Below are 10,824 nucleotides of genomic sequence, written 5' to 3'. Positions count from 1 at the left end.
TATTTCGGGCTCAATTTTAGACGAAAGAGAAAATTGTAAAACAGGTGATATTGAGGACGCGGTGTCACTATTTGATACCTCTGTGGCGTCCGAGTGTGATGCTGAGGTGGCTGAAATTACCTTAGGCAGTAAAATGTTGCCATCTGTGGAACAACCACCCACTTTGGAGTTGAAACCTTTACCATCTCATTTGAAATATGTTTATCTTGAGAGGGATGGGAAACTCCCTGTTATTATATCTGCCTTGCTTACTTACGAGCAAGAACAAAAGCTATTACAGGTTATCAAAGATCACAAGCGAGCAATAGGCTGGACTTTGGCAGATATTCCTGGTATTAGTCCTTCTTTCTGCATGCACAGAATACTCTTGGAGGAGGATGTTAAGCCAGTAAGGCAACCTCAGAGGAGACTGAATCCTCAGCTGATGGAGGCTGTGAAGAAAGAAGTCACCAAGTTGCTACAAGTAGGTATTATATATCCTATTTCTGACAGCACTTGGGTGAGTCCTGTACATGTGGTCCCCAAGAAATCTGGGATCACCGTGGTCAAGAATGAGAAGAACGAGTTGATTCCTACTCGTATTCAGAATAGTTTGAGGGTCTGTATTGATTATAGAAGACTAAACCAGGCCACCAGGAAGGACCACTTTCCTTTACCATTCATGGACCAGATGTTAGATCGATTGGCAGGTAAGTCTCATTACTATTTTCTTGATGGATTCTCTGGGTATTTTTAGATTTGTATTGCCCCAGAGGATCAACATAAAACTACCTTTACTTGTCCATTCGGTACATATGCTTATAGGAAAATGCCATTTGTCCTTTGCAATGCTCTTGGAACATTTCAGCGATGTATGATGAGTATTTTTACAGATTTGTTAGAGCATTGTATTGAGGTTTTTATGGATGATTTTAGTGTATATGGTTCATCTAAAATTATTATTTAAATCTATTAGTTTACTATATTATTTTATGCAACTTCTTTATAGTAGTGTATTATAATTTTTATTAGTGTATACAAAAGAGATTTCATTGGAATTTAGAGTAAGGAAGTAAAGAGACATTTAAAATATTTTTGAAAATTGAATATTTCTTCATTAGCATTTGTAAATTTAATAAATATTTTAGTTGTCCTAAAATTTATTTCATACTCTAATTTGAAATGTATATAATTATAAGGTATAAATACACATTTGGTACCCAAACTTTTTCGGAAAGTTCAATTTGGTACCCGAACTTTAGGAATGTTCAATTTGGTACCCCAATTTTCTAAAGAGATTCAATTTGGTCCTTTCCGTTAAGTTGGAGTTAACACCGTGTCCGTATAGGACACGTGTCAAGCCATTAAATTTTTATTTTATTTTTATTTTTTTTTCAAAAAAATTAATTTTTTTTCCAAAAATTTAAAACTGCCACGTGTCAGTTTATCATCGTGCCACGTGGCAGCTTACAATCATGACATGTGGCAGTGTAATAGTTATTTTCAATTTAGTACCCTAATTTAAATTTTTAGTTCAATTTAGTACCCATATTTTTTAAAATGATCCAATTTCGTCCTTTCCTATTTGAGACCAAATTAGTAAATAAGCTTAATTATAACTTATATAAACATGTTAAAATAATTGTTTTGAATTTATACATCAAATCACTACACCTAAATATTCAAATTATTTTAATCATGACAAGTGTAAAAAATTTCATGTATAAAAAATTTAAGTATTTAGGTGAAATGATTTGATGTATATATTAGAAAAAGTTATTGTAACATGTATATATAGGTTGTAATTAAGCTTATTTACTAATTTGGTCTCAAATGGAAGATGACGAAATTGGATGATTTTAAAAAATTGGGGTACTAAATTGAACCAAAAATTTAAATTGGGGTACTAAATTGAAAACAACTATTACACTGCCATTTGTCATGATTGTAAGCTGCCACGTGGCACGATGATAAACTGACACGTGACAGTTTTTAAATTTTTTGAAATTTTTTTTTTGAAAAAAAAAATTAAAATTTCATGGCTTGACACGTGTCCTGTACGGACACGGTGTTAACTCCAACTTAACGGAGAGGACCAAATTGAATCTCTTTAAAAAATTGGGGTACCAAATTGAACATTCCTAAAGTTCGGGTACCAAATTGAACTTTGCGAAAAAGTTTGGGTACCAAATATGTATTTATACCTAATTATAATTTCTTTCTAAATATTTGATATTGAGGAATCTGGAATACTTATTTTTTATATTCAAATATTTATAATATCATATTTCCTCTATTGTGATTTTTAATTGTTTTATAAGAATTAATTAATTGATATTGAAATAGTAAGAAAGTGACACAGTACATGTATACCTAGTAGCCTGTGGGGACGAGAATGAGACATCGATTTTATACCCGATAGGTATGGATATGAGAATGACGATGAAGTTTTTCTTTGAGAATGAGTATGAAATAATGATACACGTTGCATTACTATCTCATTGCTATGTGTAACTACAAACCTTTATTAGATAGAAAATAAGGTTAACTATATTTAGAAAATTGCATCTATGTACGTTTTATTCTTTTTTTTTAATTTAATTACATTTTTTATGAGTAAAGAAAAATATATATTTACATGTACTATAATAAATTTGGTTATTATCTACGACCAAAATTCGTAGGTAATGAAAATCTTTCGTAGGTAATTTGATGTTATCTACGAATTACCTATGAAGCATGTTTTCACATTCTTGTGAAAAATTGAGCAATTTCGATAAGTTTTCTAATTTTCTATTTTCACTTATGGCCATTTTAGAATTGATGAACACATCTAAAACATAGACTCAAGACCTTTTTGAAAAATAAAATATATATGGTCTAGAGACTTTTATACTCTCGGGTGATTAAAATTCACTTTATATATAACTTTTAAAGTCATTATATAAAATGTGATTGTATTTTAATTAAATTTAATTCTAACTTTGTTTGAAAAGTGTAGTTAAAGCTTAATTTGCTCACATGATGAACAATTTCTTTCAATGCTATCAACGACTCCCTTGTCACCGAGTGATCTTAAGTCGTTCAAAAGCTGCCCAAAAGAAAATAACATAAGAGAAAATAACTATGATTTAAAGTACGATAAATAACATTGAAAATAATTCCTTAAACTTAAATATTGATTTGGTCCTAAATTTCATTCAGTTTTTTCAATTTGCTCCTAATATATTTTTTTGTTCAATTTTTCTAACGTCGTTGAAATGATTAACTGAACAATTACTGTCACATGTCATTTAATATATATTTTTTTTATTTTTTTATTTTTTAAAAAATGTATACATATCAAGCCAATATCATGCCATATGTTAGGTCATGCCACGTGTCATGGTCAATTTTTTATATTCAATTTGATTTTTATATTCATTCTTTTATTTCTATTTGATCCAACCAACAATCCTAAAGTAAAACTATGAATTATAACAAAAATCTAATACTTGTAGAATCCACTAAACAAATTAGTAGACATCTAAAACACTACCATTAATTAAAGCACTAAATTTTGTTGACAATACATTCAAAATCACAAAAAATTTAAAATACTCTAACATAATAGAGAGTCCACCAACATAAACCCGAACAAAAAGCAAAGATGAAGTAAATACTAGAGTATCCATGGAACGCGAAAAATAGAACGAAAAACGAAAAAAAAAATCGCAAAGTGGATTGAAGACTTGCAAGACAATTTTCTCTTTCAGGAATTGGTTGCCAAGTACCTTGTGACATCCCAATTTAATATGAAAAAAAATAAAGCACAGACAAAAAGTATATAAGAATCAACCATTATAGTCATCCATAATATACTAGAAGGAAAAGCCAAAGGCACTACATAATGCCACAAACGCAAACTTAAACGTGAAACAGATTCTCAAAAGCATTGCTCACAGAGCAAAGAATTACAAAATAACATAATTCACAAAAGTTGCTCCAAAAGAGCATGAAAATAGGGCCTAGTCTAAACAGCTGCATCTCCATCATCTGCACGACCTTCAGAAATCTCCACATCTGCTCACACGAAGTATTTGGTGATCATTGCAATAAAAGAAAATCCAAATAGAGAACGAAAACACAGAGATAAAGGGTAAGCTAGAGATAAAAAACTATTTTTAACATATAAATAAGCAAACCATTTATTAAACATATTTTTAAACAATTATTCAAAAAGCACCTAAAGCATGTGATAGCAACAAAAGACCCTCTAACTCAATTCTCCAGATACATATAAAGAGATCAGATTCACTGGATGCTTGCAATTGTGGTGGCCTCTACTTCTATGTAGAGTCATTGCCAATGAGTTTCACCCTACCACACACAAGGTTAGCCTATGATCATCGAAGGCCATTATCCTGCCAGAGACTAGGACCTCCTAATACTCTCACCACTTGAATCGCTCTACTTTATGTGAGACTGAATGATTCTTTAGACTTTCTGGAAGCAACCTTGCTTGAATCATTATCTGATTATATACATTACAACACCATCATGAAATCTCACCAAGAGACTCATGAAATTACGTCTAGCTCATACCATATACATGTTCTCGCACAAAATCCACATGTAATCTTAAAGCATTATATTCTCATGCCAATGCACAACCAACCAACCAATTCATGTTTAATTTAGTACCAAGCATACAATATTTCAGTCTCATTACATAGCCTTAAACATACATAGCATCATACTTTATGCTTTAAGGAGTAAATCAATCAATCATGGAAGCAACCAAGTAATAGAAACAATTATGCTATCAATCTCGTTCAAGATGAAGAGCTCTCACTCAAGCGACAAGAGTTTATCGCTCAAGCCAGACAAACACCCTCACCTGGGCGAGATCGCAAACAGTGAGCACTGAAACATCCTCGAGTCCTCGCTTAAGCTAAACCATCTTGTTTAGACGAGATCATTCTCGCTTAGTAGATATGTCAGTGTGAGAATCTTCAATTTATTCACCAGCAACATCATTCTCACTGTTTTTTTCTTGTTGAGTTTTTGTTAAGTCTTTGTATTTTCATTCAATTATTGTGTTTTAGGGAAAATTTAAAAAAAAAAATTGCTTTGTTTTTCTTGTTTTGGACATTTACTTCACTCTTGGAGGATGAGTTGTTAGTTTTTTTGTGGACTAATATCCTTGCTTTTGCTTTACATGTCAAGTTACCTTTGAGTTGTTTTACCTTGTTAGGTGTCAAATTAAGTGTGGTTGTGCACAAACCTATTTTTGTTCTTGGATTGCTCATTTGTACATTTATGAGGGACTTCAAAATTGTTGTTTCTTTAATTAAGAATAAAAAAAAAAGAGAAAAGAAAAGGAAGACAAGAGATTTGGGTTTGAGCATTGTGTGAGAATTGAATTTGGAAGTGTTGGAGTTTGGAATTGCTTTCATGCCTGATTCTAACTTATTACCCATTGCTCCTATATTTCCTTTGCTTCTTTAGCTACTTATCCATATGTTCCACACCTTGTCCTCAGCCTCATTACAACCGAACAAAGTCCTTATAATCTTGATCTCCATGTGTTTTGGTTGTTGATTTTATAGGCTTGCTAAGTCTGTTTGATGCTTGTTTTTCAGGGATGCTTTGAGAGTAAACAATATCTGAGATATTTAAGTGATACAATGCATATTTTGTGAGGTCATGTTGCTTTCAACTTACTTTTTGAGTTTATTGAGTTCTTGACATGTTTTGAAATGCTTGGATGATGTTCACTTATTGTTGTATGTGTTTCCATTTGTCTTTTTCGTATCTGTTTGTTTGTGTCTTTTTCATATCTCTCCTTATTTTGTTTATGTTGTCCTTGCTTTGCTTCACTTTGCTTTTTAGTTTTTGCCCAAGAGTGCAAAAGGGTAAGTGTGTGTGATTTTGATGAGTCATTATTTTCCCTTATTTCATTGTCTTTTTGTACCCATCTTAATGGTTGTTTAGTATTTAATTGTCTATTATTAGTGCATTTTCTTCTATTGGGCTTCATTGATTAATTTGGAATTTATTGATCTAATTTTTGTTTCTAATTATTTTTAGGTATTTTGTGAAGTAATTTTGGAGCTTGGACACTAATCTTAAGATGAAGAAAGAGTTGCCACGTCATTTCCACATCATTGCCACGTCTGCGCCATGTCAACTTGCTTGTCGATATCATTAGGCCAACATTTTGGGCCCATATGGAAATTTTGTTGACCAAAATGACATTTTTTTAAATATATGGATATGTGGTGATGTGACCACGAGTTTTAGGTCTCATTTTCGTTTGGCAGACCTCACCTTCTTCCCCATTCTCCATTTTCACGTTTTAGAGCTTTGGATGATGACCTATGGAAGTGCCTACCTAGTTTTCATGTTTTAACACTCTTTATTTACATTTTTATGCATTATTGACAGCATCTATTGTGGAGTTTTATGTTTTCTGCACATTTGGTAGCTTGAGCATTTCATTTTTTGATTTATAGTGACTTGAAACAACACTCATCTATGGGGTTTACGTTTTCTATGTTACAACAACCATTTTTGTTCCATTGAAGCTTTAGAAATCACGTTTTGCTCTTGAATTTACATTTTCATATGACCCAACTTAGGGTTTGATGTTATGTTCTGGTTAATTGCATTTTGAATCTTCTCCCATGAGGTATTTTTGTTTTGAAGTGTTTTATTGTTCCATTTCCATAACTTTCTAATTTCTAAGTATTGACTTCTTGAAGATAATGCAATGAAGCTTTGAGGTTTTCGTTTTGTAATGGCTAATTTCGTTTCTATTCTATCTTCACCTTTGAATTTGTTTGTTGTTGGTATGCTTGTACTGTTTATGCTTAATAATCAAATTGGGTGTATGGGTTCTGGTTGTGTTCATGCTTAATGAATGTAGCTGGGCTGTCATAGATTAATTAGTGTATGCATTACTTAATTGTGTATTGAAGTTGGTTGTAATCTTCACTCACTAGGTTATGTTCGAGTGGATTGAGAATGGAATAGATTGAATTATTTTCATGACCTATGATAAGTGGATTGTATTTGATTCAAGAAGTCAATTCGTTTTTTATATATTGAGTTTCTAAATTTGAAGTTGTTTTCAGAATTTGTCAAACCCCCTCCTTTTGTGTTTTGTTTGTCTATATTGAGAATCTTTGATTGAAAATATTGGTCACCGGGAGACGACCTTGGGTTGATTCCTAAGTACTGCACTTACACTATTTAATCTGGTTGGGTATGACCTCGATCAAACCCCTAGCCAAAGGACCCACAACAAGATCCATAGCAAAAGGATCTAAGAAGATTGGACTTCAATTGAGATAAATAGGCCCAAATTGATGTTCACATGGGCTTAAGGAAGTTATGAAGACCTAGTCTAGGATTCTTTGTAAATATTCAGAATATTATTTTGGGCTTTGTATTTTATGCCAGTAGAATATGGTTTTTTTTGAACCATGTATTGGGCGTTGGAGGAAATTAGACTTTAAAAGCATTTTGGACCAAAAAGGGAGCGCATATGCTACAACAATCTAGAACCTTCACTAAGCTTGCTCACCCAGCTTGAAGCCAGTGCATACAAGCAAGACAAGTGTTACTTGCTTAGGTGGCAAATCACAACTTTCACATGCTCCTTTTTGGCTCCAATTTACAACTTTCTATAGACTCCTTTTTTCCTTCTGTTTTTGGAGACATTTAGCTCTCCTTTAAGCCTATACATAGAAGGCTTACCTCATGTATTTTTCAGCTTGAATTTGAGTATTGAATTCCTACCAAAATGTGTTCACATTTTCTCTTACTTGAGCTCAATCTAGAGTAACTTTCTTATATCAGTGTACTCTAACTTTCTTCTTTGAAAGTTGGTCTTACTTCTCTTAAGATCTCTTCATCTCCACTGAACCTAACACTCTCAGCCTTCATTCTTCATTGCTTCCGCATCATTCTACATCCATGAAGCCTTCATTCAAAGCGTAACTTACCATGAAACAAAGGAGAAACCATTATAATGTCTAATATTATCGAAAACTTTGAGATATACATTTTTTTCTTCTTAATGTATTTTATTTTGAATTGAGGAAAAAGATTATAAAAATTTAAATCCAGAATTAATCAAGAAAGAGAAGTTGTTACTATTTGTACTAAAAGTTATTATTTTGTTATTTTAATACAAAGTTTTTAAGATAACAAAGGTACGTGCTTGGCTGTGCACGTTTTCATCCTTGTTTTCAACATGGTTTCTGTATGTGATTGACGTGATCGAAAGTTGGGTTATGAAAATATATATTTAATTGAAGAAAGAGAGAATTATGGATAATAACTTGTATTTGGACACGACTCGAGGTACAAAGGAGCGTAATAGTTAGGTAAGGTTGAAGAAGGGAGAACCAATTTAGAAAAATAATTGGGGGTAGGAACATAAATTGATGTGACATTTGGCCACTCTCTGGATAACACTTAAGTTGCACCCCTTCTAAATTGCGACCCCCTTATTAAATCATGGAACTAATGTCTTCCAACTTTAACAAGGCCAAGTTTTTAAACTTTTTTTTCGTGTTCTTTTCATTAGAGACCATCTTATATTCAAATTAATGTTATGATGACTTTAAAATATAGATATAAATCTTTCCTTTACAAAATAGCTTTTGTAAAACTGAAAATATATCTAGTTTTCAATATAAAGAGCATATGTATTAGAGTTTGGATTTAGAGTGGAATACTATTTATATATGGTATTTACATTAAAATCATTTTGGAATTAGTATGGTAAGAACTTACTAAGAAATTAGGAAAATTTTTATAGAGATGATATGTTTTTATTTTTCTCGATATGGAATTTATACCGTTGTGTTCTTTGTGTGGAAATAATATGTAATTTTTTTTATATGTTAATCTTTCAATATTTTATTGCTATGAGGTTGTTGGGAATGGTTCAAGAAAATATATTTTGATTTTTTGGATTAACGAGTAGTTTCTTGAAGTCTTGCATTTTTTTAAGTATATGTTTTAAAGTTTTCCATATTTTTTATGAGAGAAATTATTATGATGATAAATTAACTAATTTCGCTTTAATTCATAAAGAACAATATAAGTGGTTTAATATTTTATCTTTATGTATTTATTTAGATTTTTTTATATACAATATATATATGTTACTTTGTCTATGTTTAGTAAATTTGTGTTTGGTGTGGTTCTGTTTTGTATTACTTTATTTTATTTTTTATTTTTAATAAATTTTTATATGAAAATAAATGATTGATGGACTTTAAAATATAAACTCAGTTCAAATACAAAAGTTGATAATAATACTCAATATAACTCTGTATGAAATAACCTTGACATAAATATGAAGTTAGAATTGTAGTGAACTTTTCGGTCTACAATTTCTTTTGATAAAAATTAAATATTGATACTGAAAAAAAAAGGTATTAGTGTTAGAACTTATATCCATAAAATAAATGACATGGATGAGATTGAAAAAAAAATACAAAACGAGATGTTAAATACATAATAATGCTGTTTCTATCTAACCAATTACATCTTTTACATATGGTGAAACTTGAAGACAGTCATAGAAAATATTATCCTCCAATATTTGGTTCCACCAAAAGTTGTTGGACTCATTTTTGTAAAAGCCAAACTCAACATATATGCTACTAACCACATGGGCATTGATCATAAGAATAGTCGAAGATTATAAGAATACCACCACCTTTGCGTTGGATGCCGCACGGATGGTACTATTCTTTAATTTTGACCATGTCATGAACCACCAGGCCTACCCAATTCCACGTCACCAACAACCATGTAGTGTTTCGTGCTGTACTAAATTACGCCATATATTATCATTTTCATTAAACAAATCCCTCCCATTAAAATAATTTCAAATGGATGATGCAGATAAGTATTTATATATATAAACAAATGAGATCAGAAGGTAGAATTGTCGCAAAACGATAAAACAAGGGTCTGCCTTTTCTTACAACCTCTTCAATTGTGGAAGACAAACCCAACCAAATATCACAAAAGTCACAATTTATATATTAAACACAATGGGGAAGAATTCAACATTTTCGGGGCCGTCTTCTTTTCAATATAACAAATATAGAATTCTCTTGTTATTTGCGCCCATACGAATTTACATGTTGTACATTTTTAGTTATTGGTCATAATCATGTCTTTTATTACAAGAAAAGCTTTTCAATTGAATTAGCTTTTTTAATAATAAAGTAATCAATGATTTCAATTTTTAGGAAACATACTAGCATATCAATGATGAAATTCAGCTTATGTAACAATATTAATGGTTAATTTTCTCATTAACAATTGATTAAAACTATTATTACTTTATGCTCTAAAGATCTATATAATTGATCATATTAAATGAGCTAAGTCCCAAGATTTCTTAATAAGTAGATTTATCAATTGCTTATAAAAAAAAAGAGTATATTTATCAATTAGTTATCTTTGATTTTGATCACAGATACAATAACTATTAGAGTCAAAGATGTTTAAATTGAAGAATGACAAAACAAAATCTTATTTCTCAAGTCATGGATGAATGATAGGACAACTTACGATAAATAATGCACCGGCTATTGCATATAGTGTGCATGATGTGCATACATATAAGACAAAAGGTGCACGTGTTGGTTGAAACTCAAAGCAAAAATGTCATATATGGAATGGCTATAGTATAGGGTCTAGTTATAGGAAGCTATATGTGTGTATCTATAGGAGTTGAACAAGATTACAAGATACTCATTGAGTCATGTTTTCTTAGCCAGGTTATGAAAATTGGTGTCTGGTTTGATTTGTACTCTGCGGGAAGAGAGG

This window comes from Vigna unguiculata, chromosome 7 (assembly GCF_037176805.1).
Source record: "Vigna unguiculata cultivar grain cowpea cultivar isolate G323 ecotype 2 chromosome 7, ASM3717680v1, whole genome shotgun sequence".
Classification (NCBI taxonomy): domain Eukaryota; kingdom Viridiplantae; phylum Streptophyta; class Magnoliopsida; order Fabales; family Fabaceae; genus Vigna; species Vigna unguiculata.
This window is presented reverse-complemented; position numbering follows the sequence as displayed.